The following is a 10,484-nucleotide window of genomic DNA, read 5'->3' on the forward strand; positions in this document are numbered from 1 at the left end:
TTTGAGCCTTTATATACAGAGGCAAGGGGCACCCCTAGAGACACAAGTTGATCCACGTGATCATATTCTTAGCCGTGTGCGGTGCCCCCTTCCACCATAGTCCTCAATAATATTGTAGCGGTGCTTAGGCGAAGCCCTGCGACGGTAGTACATCAAGATCGTCACCACACCGTCATGCTGACGGAACTCTTCCCCGACACTTTGCTGGATCGGAGTCCGGGGATCGTCATCGAGCTGAACGTGTGCAAGAACTCGGAGGTGCCGGAGTAACGGTGCTTGGATCGGTTGGGCCGTGAAGACGTACGACTACATCAACCAAGTTAACGCTTCCGTTGTCGATCTACAAGGGTACGTAGATCACACTCTCCCCCTCTCGTTGCTATGCATCACCATGATCTTGCGTGTGCGTAGGAAAATTTATGAAATTACTACGTTCCCCAACAGTGGTATCAGAGCCAGGTTTTATATGTTGATGTTATATGCACGAGTAGAACACAAGTGAGTTGTGGGCGATATAAGTCATACTGCTTACCAGCATGTCATACTTCGGTTCGGTGGTATTGTTGGACGAAGCGGCCCCAGACCGACATTACGCGTACGCTTACGCGAGACCGGTTCTCCCGACGTGCTTTGCACAAAGGTGGCTAGCGGGTGACAGTTTCTCCAACTTTAGTTGAGCCGAGTTTGGCTACGCCCGGTCCTTGCGAAGGTTAAAACAGCACCAACTTGACAAACTATCGTTGTGGTTTTGATGCGTAGGTAAGATTGGTTCTTGCTTAAGCCCGTAGCAGCCACGTAAAACTTGCAACAACAAAGTAGAGGACGTCTAACTTGTTTTTGCAGGGCATGTTGTGATGTGATATGGTCAAGACATGATGCTGAATTTTATTGTATGAGATGATCATGTTTTGTAACCGAGTTATCGGCAACTGGCAGGAGCCATATGGTTGTCGCTTTATTGTATGCAATGCAATCGCGTTGTAATGCTTTACTTTATCACTAAGCGGTAGCGATAGTCGTGGAAGCATGAGATTGGCGAGACGACAACGATGCTACGATGGAGATCAAGGTGTCGCGCCGGTGACGATGGTGATCATGACGGTGCTTCGAAGATGGAGATCACAAGCACAAGATGATGATGGCCATATCATATCACTTATATTGATTGCATGTGATGTTTATCTTTTATGCATCTTATCTTGCTTTGATTGACGGTAGCATTTTAAGATGATCTCTCACTAATTATCAAGAAGTGTTCTCCCTGAGTATGCACCGTTGCGAAAGTTCTTCGTGCCGAGACACCATGTGATGATCGGGTGTGATAGGCTCTACGTTCAAAAACAACAGGTGCAAAACAGTTGCACACGCGGAATACTCAGGTTATACTTGACGAGCCAAGCATATACAGATATGGCCTCGAAACACGGAGACCGAAAGGTCGAGCGTGAATCATATAGTAGATATGATCAACATAGTGATGTTCACCATTGAAACTACTCCATCTCACGTGATGATCGGACATGGTTTAGTTGATATGGATCACGTGATCACTTAGAATATTAGAGGGATGTCTATCTAAGTGGGAGTTCTTTAAGTAATATGACTAATTGAACTTAAATTTATCATGAACTTAGTCCTGGTAGTATTTTGCAAATTATGTTGTAGATCAATAGCTCGCGCTGTTGCTTCCCTGTGTTTATTTTGATATGTTCCTAGAGAAAATTGTGTTCAAAGATGTTAGTAGCAATGATGCGGATTGGATCCGTGATCTGAGGTTTATCCTCATTGATGCACAGAAGAATTATGTCCTTGATGCACCGCTAGGTGACGGACCTATTGCAGGAGCAGATGCAGACGTTATGAACGTTTGGCTAGCTCAATATGATGACTACTTGATAGTTTAGTGCACCATGCTTAATGGCTTAGAATCGGGACTTCAAAGACGTTTTGAACGTCATGGAGCATATGAGATGTTCCAGGAGTTGAAGTTAATATTTCAAGCAAATACCCGAGTTGAGAGATATGAAGTCTCCAACAAGTTCTATAGCTAAAAGATGGAGGAGAATCGCTCAACTAGTGAGCATGTGCTCAGATTGTCTGAGTACTACAATCGCTTGAATCAAGTGGGAGTTAATCTTCCAGATAAGATAGTGATTGACAGAATTCTCTAGTCACCATCACCAAGTTAGTAGAACTTCGTGATGAACTATGATATGCAAGGGATAACGGAAACGATTCCCAAGCTCTTCATAATGCGGAAATTGACGAAGGTAGAAATCGAGAAAAACATCAAGTGTTGATGGTAGACAAGACCACTAGTTTCAAGAAAATGGCAGAGGGAAGAAGGGGAACTTCAAGAAGAACAGCAAGCAAGTTGCCGCTCAAGTGAAGAAGCCCAAGTCTGGTCCTAAGCCTGAGACTAAGTGTTTCTACTGCAAAGGGACTGGTCACTGGAAGCGGAACTACCCCAAGTGATTGGCAGATAAGAAGGATGGCAAAGTGAACATAAGTATATTTGATATACATGTTATTGATGTGTACTTTACTAGTGTTTATAGCAACCCCTCAGTATTTGATACTAGTTCAGTTGCTAAGATTAGTAACTCGAAACGGGAGTTGCAGAATAAACAGAGACTAGTTAAGGGTGAAGTGATGATGTGTGTTGGAAGTAGTTCCAAGATTGATATGATTATCATCACACACTCCCCTATACTTTCGGGATTAGTGTTGAACCTAAATAAGTGTTATTTGGTTTTTGCGTTGAGCATGAATATGATTTGATCATGTTTATTGCAATACGGTTATTCATTAAAATCAGAGAATAATTGTTGTTCTATTTACATGAATAAAACCTTCGATGGTCATACACCCAATGAAACAAGTTCATTGGATCTCGATCGTAGTGATACACATATTCATAATATTGAAACCAAAAGATGCAAAGTTAATAATGATAGCGCAACTTATTTGTGGCACTGCCGTTTAGGTCATATTGGAGTAAAGCGCATGAAGAAACTCCATGCTGATGGGCTTTTGGAATCACTTGATTATGAATCACTTGATGCTTGCAAACCATGCCTTATGGGCAAGATGACTAAAACGCCGTTCTCCGGAACAATGAAGCAAGCAACAGATTTGTTGGAAATCATACATACTGATGTATGTGGTCCGATGAATATTAAGGCTTGCAGCAGGTATCATTATTTTCTGACCTTCACAGATGATTTGAGCAGATATGGGGATATCTACTTGATGAAACATAAGTCTGAAACATTTGAACAGTTCAAAGAATTTCAGAGTGAAGTGGAAAATCATCGTGACAAGAAGATAAGGTTTCCACGATCTGATCACGGAGACGAATATTTGAGTTACAAGTTTGGTCTTCAATTAAAACAAAGTGGAATAGTTTCACAAATTCATGCCACCTGGAACACCACAGCATAATGGTGTGCCGAACATCATAACCGTACTTTATTGGATATAGTACAATCTATGATGTTTCTTACCGATTTACCACTGTCGTTTTGGGGTCATGCATTAGAGACAGCTGCATTCACGTTAAATAAGGCACCATCAAAATCCGTTGAGACGACGCCTTATGAACTGTGGTTTGGCAAGAAACCAAAGTTGTCGTTTCTTAAAGTTTGGGGTTGCGATGCTAATATGAAAAATTTCATACTAATAAGCTCAAACCCAAATCGGAGAAATATGTCTTCATAGGATACCCAAAGGAGACAGTTGGGTACACCTTCTATCACAGATCCGAAGGCAAGACATTCGTTGCTAAGAATGGATCCTTTCTAGAGAAGGAGTTTCTCTCGAAAGAAGTGAGTGGGAGGAAAGTAGAACTTGATGAGGTAACTGTACCTGCTCCATAATTGGAAAGTAGTTCATCACAAAAATCTGTTCCTGTGACTCCTGCACCAATTAGTGAGGAAGATAATGATGATGATCATGTAACTTCGGATCAAGTTACTACCAAACCTCGTAGGTCAACCAGAGTGAGATTCGCACCAGAGTGGTACGGTAATCCTATTCTGGAGGTCATGTTACTTGACCATGACGACCCTACGAACAATGAGGAAGCGATGATGAGCCCGGATTCCGATAAATGGCTTGATGCCATGAAATCTGAGATAGGATCCATGTATGAGAACAAAGTGTGGACTTTGGTGGACTTGCCCGATGATCGGCAAGCCATTGATAATAAATGGATCTTCAAGAGGAAGGCGGACACTGATAGTAGTGTTACTATCTACAAAGCTAGAATTGTCGCAAAAGTTTTCGACAAGTTCAAGGTGTTGACTATGATGAGCTCACTCGTATCTATGCTTAAGTCTGTCCGAATCATGTTAGCAATTGCCGCATTTTATGAAATCTGGCAAATGGATAAACAAAACTGCATTCCTTAATGGATTTATTAAAGAAGAGTTGTATGTGATGCAACAAGAAGGTTTTGTCAATCCTAAAGGTGCTAACAAAATATGCAAGCTCCAGCGATCCATTTATGGACTGGTGCAAGCATCTCGGAGTTGGAATATACGCTTTGATAAGTTGATCAAAGCATATAGTTTTATACAGACTTGCGGTGAAGCCTGTATTTACTAGAAAGTGAGTGGGAGCACTACAACATTTCTGATAAGTATATGTGAATGACATATTGTTGATCAGAGATAATGTAGAATTATTTTGCAAAGCATAAAGGAGTGTTTGAAAGGAGTTTTTCAAAGAAAGACCTCGGTGAAGCTGCTTACATATTGAGCATCAAGATCTATAGAGATAGATCAAGACGCTTGATAAGTTTTTTCAATAAGTACAAACCTTGACAAGATTTTGAAGTAGTTCAAAATGGAACAGTCAAAGAAAGAGTTCTTGCCTGTGTTACAAGGTGTGAAATTGAGTAAGACTCAAAGCCCGACCACGGCAGAAGATAGAAATAGAATGAAAGTCATTCCCTATGCCTTAGCCATAGGTTCTATAAAGTATGCCATGCTATGTACCAGATCTATTGTATACCCTACACAGTGTTAAGCAAGGGAGTATGATAGTGATCTAAGAGTAGATCACTGGACAGCGGTCAAAATTATCCTTAGTGGAATAAGGAAATATTTCTCAATTATGGAGGTGACAAAAAGGTTCGTCGTAAAAGGTCACGTCGATGCAAGTTTTGACACAGATCTGGATGACTCTAAGTCCCGATCTAGATACATATTGAAAGTGGGAGCAATAAGCTAGAGTAGCTCCGTGCAGAGCATTGTTGACATAGAAATTCGCAAAATACTTACGGATCTGAATGTGACAGACCCGTTGACTAAAATTATCTCACAAGCAAAACATGATCACACCTTAGTACTCTTTGGGTGTTAATCACATAGCGATGTGAAACTAGATTACTGACTCTAGTAAACCCTTTGGGTGTTGATCACATATCGATGTGAACTATGGGTGTTAATCACATGGTGATGTGAACTATTGCTGTTAAATCACATGGCGATGTGAACTAGATTATTGACTCTAGTGCAAGTGGGAGACTGAAGGAAATATGCCCTAGAGGCAATAATAAAGTTATTATTTATTTCCTTATATCATGATAAATGTTTATTATTCATGCTAGAATTGTATTAACCAGGAAACATAATACATGTGTGAATACATAGACAAACAGAGTGTCACTAGTATGCCTCTACTTGACTAGCTCGTTAATCAAAGATGGTTATGTTTCCTAACCATGAACAAAGAGTTGTTATTTGATTAACGGGATCACATCATTAGATGAATGATCTGATTGACATGACCCATTCCGTTAGCTTAGCACCCGATCGTTTAGTATGTTGCTATTGCTTTCTTCATGACTTATACATGTTCCTATGACTATGAGATTATGCAACTCCCGTTTGCCGAAGAAACACTTTGTGTGCTACCAAACGTCACAACGTAACTGGGTGATTATAAAGGTGCTCTACAGGTGTCTCCAAAGGTACATGTTGGGTTGGCGTATTTCGAGATTAGGATTTGTCACTCCATTGTCGGAGAGGTATCTCTGGGCCCTCTCGGTAATGCACATCACTGAAGCCTTGGAATCATTGCAACTAATGAGTTAGTTGCGGGATGATGTATTACGGAACGAGTAAAGAGACTTGCCGGTAATGAGATTGAACTAGGTATTGGATACCGACGATCGAATCTTGGGCCAAGTAACATACCGATGACAAAGGGAACAACGTATGTTGTTATGCGGTCTGACCGATAAAAGATCTTCGTAGAATATGTAGGAGCCAATATGAGCATCCAGGTTCCGCTATTGGTTATTGACCGGAGACGTGTCTTGGTCATGTCTACATTGTTCTCGAACCCATAGGGTCCGCACGCTTAAGGTTACGATGACAGTTATATTATGAGTTTATGCATTTTGATGTACCGAAGTTTGTTCGGAGTCCCGGATGTGATCACGGACATGACGAGGAGTCTCGAAACGGTCGAGACATAAAGATTGATATATTGGAAGCCTATGTTTGGATATCGGAAGTGTTCCGGGTGAAATCAGGATTTTACCGGATTACCGGGAGGTTACCGGAACCCCCCGGGAGGTATATGGGCCTTAGTGGGCCTTAGTGGAAGAGAGGAGAGGTGGCCAGAGATGGGCCGCACGCCCCTCCCCCCTTGGTCCAAATAGGACAAGGAGAGGGGGCCGGCCCCCCTTCCTCCTCTCTCTCTCCTCTTTTCCCCCTCCGCGAATCCTATTCCAACTAGGAAAGGGGGGAGTCCTACTCCCAGAGGGAGTAGGACTCCTCCTGGCGCGCCTCCTCTTGCCCCCCCCCTTGAGCCTTTATATACGGAGGCAAGGGGCACCCCTAGAGACACAAGTTGATCCACGTGATCATATTCTTAGCCGTGTGCGGTGCCTCCTTCCACCATAGTCCTCGATAATATTGTAGAGGTGCTTAGGCGAAGCCCTGGGACAGTAGTACATCAAGATCGTCACCACGCCGTCGTGCTGACGGAACTCTTCCCTGACACTTTGCTGGATCGGAGTCCGTGGATCGTCATCGAGCTGAACGTGTGCAAGAACTCGGAGGTGCCGGAGTAACGATGCTTGGATCGGTTGGACCGTGAAGACGTACGACTACATCAACCAAGTTAACGCTTCCATTGTCGGTCTACAAGGGTACGTAGATCACACTCTCCCCCTCTCGTTGCTATGCATCACCATGATCTTGCGTGTGTGTAGAAAAATTTATGAAATTACTACGTTCCCCAACAAAGAATGCCTAAGAACTCCCTCTAGCTATCTATGCTTTCCTCGTCTCAAACTCTATTCATGCTACATCAGAAAGTTTGATCAAGTCAGATTCGAACCACTCTGTGTGAGGAGCACTCAGAGTCCCCGATTCATCATAGACTTAAACTTCCAAAACCTCTTTGTGCATTTCGGTCTGATCGATTCATCCTTTTCGGTCCTACCGAGATCACTTAGTTGATCTAGGTTTTCAATCTCGGTGCAACCGATTAGAACCTTTCGGTCACACCGAGTTGCAGTAACTGCCTGCAGTTTTGCATCTCGGTGCCACCAAGTTGTTCTACTCGGTCACACCGACAGGGTCAGGTTATATATACTGACGGGTCAAATTTTGGAAATTTTTCCGAAACCCTTCACCCGCGCGTAACCTGCTCTGCCTCTTCGGGTCTCCAGATTATCCTCTCGCCGCCAGCGACCTCTCGCCGCTGGTCTCCACCGCCATCAACGACAATCTGCTCTGGCGTTGCCGCCGTAGCGAACACTTGCCACTCTAGGGTAAGTGTTCGACCCCTTGTGCTGTCTTTTTCACTCTGATTCCTAGCACAAGGACAATGCCATGTTTCTTGCCACGATTGAGATTGATCCATCCAGCTAAAACTTCCTTAGCTCTAGATTGATTCGAAAATTTTAGGGTTAGCTCTCCGCAGAACTCATCTCGGACCAACCAAAATGTAGAAATTGGTCTCACCGATTCGGCTTAGGCCATTGCACATGCGCTTTTTGGTCTGACCGAAACGTGCAAATCGGTGTGACCGAGCCCAAGATTCTGTGAAACCCTAGCAATCTTGGTGCCACCGAACTGTGACTCGGCCCAACCGAGTTCACTGGTTTAGGTTCCAAGTGTTGCTTCGGTATCACCGAGTTTGTCAATTCGGTAGCTCCGAGATCACTTCTGTAGAGAACTAAAACTAAGCGTTTTGACTCAATTTTTTTGCAAAACCTCTATACTTTGTGATGCTCGTCTACTCTACCTCGTCTACAACCTATTCACAGGGTCTACTGACAGTTTGCCTGAAGATGTCTGATCAAAGCGACAGTCAGAACAAGTCTGAAGAGCAGGTTCAGTTGAGTGAGGGCACTAGTCCCTCCAGCAGCTATGATGAGGGCAGCAGGAGCACACCTAGTAACTTTCCAAAAGAAGCTACCAGGACAAGGAAGAAGAAAACCTTAGATTCTGAAGATGAGGATTATGTGGCTGTTGAGGATGAGGCCACTTCAAGGAAAAAGGTGCTGAAAAAGGAGTATGGCACAGCTGCTGCAAGTAAGCCTGGAATGAAGACAAAGGCTCCAGCAAGAAGAGTTCCAATGTCAAAAGCCAGAGCCTCCACTCAAGAAACAATGGAGTTCACTCTTGAACCCAAAGAAGGAGGTGAAGGCAAGAAGAGGAAAGAAAGGGTCAAGAAGACCATTGCCAGAGTTATTGGCAAGCCATCAATGATGAGAGATGATGAAGAAGAGGAAGAGGATGCTGCTCCAGCACCCAAAGCTCAGAAGCTTATGGGAGATGCTATAAAGTCAGGGGCTGCTCCATCAAAGCCCAAGTCTACTCCCAAAGCTCCAGCTCAGAAGTCTGCTCCAAAGAGAAGCACTAGAAACATTCCAGCTGCAGAAAAGAACAAGGCCCCAGTGTCTGAGACTGTTGCTGAAGAAGATGATGAAGCCCAAGATCCCTGACCACAATGATGCACATCCTGTTGCAGAAAATATGAAGATCGGGAAGGATTCGGGACTGAGATTATGGAGACAGTCTAATCCATATGCTGTCAGGAGGAGAACTACTGGATTACAGGTTCCACACAAAGGAACAACAAGACTTTTATGAGACTGTCCTGCTTGACAAGAATCTCATAGTGTGTGACATGAGATGGGTTGACTGGGAGTACACCAAGGAGAATGAAGATCACTATCCAGTAGTATATGACAGCTTCAAAGCATGTGGATTTGATACATTTGTTGCCCAAAAGCTCACCAAGTGGAATGATGAGCTCATCATGCAGTTTTACTCCACAACCCACTTCTATCCAGATGAAAGGATAGTTTGGATGTCTGAAGGTACTAGGTACCAATCCACTGTTGAAGAATGGTCTCAGTTGATCAATGCCTCAGAAGAACATGAGGATAACTTGGATGTTTATGCCGAGAAGAAGAAAGACCACAACACTATGGCTCACATGTACAGAGATATCCCGGATGATGCTTTAGAGACTCATAAGTTTGGATCTGTCCACTTCTTGTTGCCTGGTCTACCTACCATCAACTGGATCCTAAGGCACACATTGCTACCCAAGTCAGGTGACAAGATGATCAGAGGACATGCTATCAATTTGCTACATTTATTTGATGTGCCTCAAAAGTTCAAAGTCATGAGTCTGATTGTAGAGACAATCAAAAGGACAGCAGCTGATCAGAAGAGAAGCTGTGGGTATGCCCCACAAATTCAGGAGCTCATCAACTCCAAGATGGGCACATGCAAATATCTATTGGATAAGGAGCACCTGGCGATATACCCTGAATTTTAGGACAACACAGTTGTGATGGATGAGAATGAACCATCATCAGTTCAAGCACAGGAGAAGAAAGCCAAAGCTAAAGCTGAGAAAGCTACAAGAATGCCAACTGTTGAAGAGGCATCTCAAGTGTTCTTGAAATCCAAGCAAGATCAGCTTGGATATCTGATCCAATCCACCTTGAGGATTGAGAAGGGCTTGGACACCCTGACTCAAAACCAGGAAAGCTTGGAGAGGATCATTGAGCAGAAATTCTATGATCTTGATGTCAAAGTAATTGAGATTCAGTCAGTAGTTGAGAAATTTCAGGAGGAAGTGGAGGAGAAGAAGGGCAAGTCAACTACAAATGCTTTTGCTAGAGTGCCCTGAAGCGAGAGGTCTGCTGCAGTGTCAGTCACAGATACTAGAGCTACAGCATCAGCTCCAGCAGCTACAGCTCCAGCTACATCAACAGAAGCTTTCATCCTTGGAGTCATCTCTACACCACCTCCCGAAGATCAAGCCTGAGAGACGTTTAGCACTATGCATTTTTTGAACTTTTTGGTACCTTGTTGCCAAAGGGGAAGAAAAATGTATAGGTCATAGGCTTCGAGAGAGAGTGTTGCTTTTTATCTCTCTTGTTTTTGGTTTGGTTGAACTTCTTTATTGTGTGCTTGTGTGAGATACTTGTTTGATCATGT

The sequence above is a fragment of the Triticum dicoccoides genome, chromosome 2A (assembly GCF_002162155.2).
Source record: "Triticum dicoccoides isolate Atlit2015 ecotype Zavitan chromosome 2A, WEW_v2.0, whole genome shotgun sequence".
Taxonomy (NCBI): Eukaryota; Viridiplantae; Streptophyta; class Magnoliopsida; order Poales; family Poaceae; genus Triticum; species Triticum dicoccoides.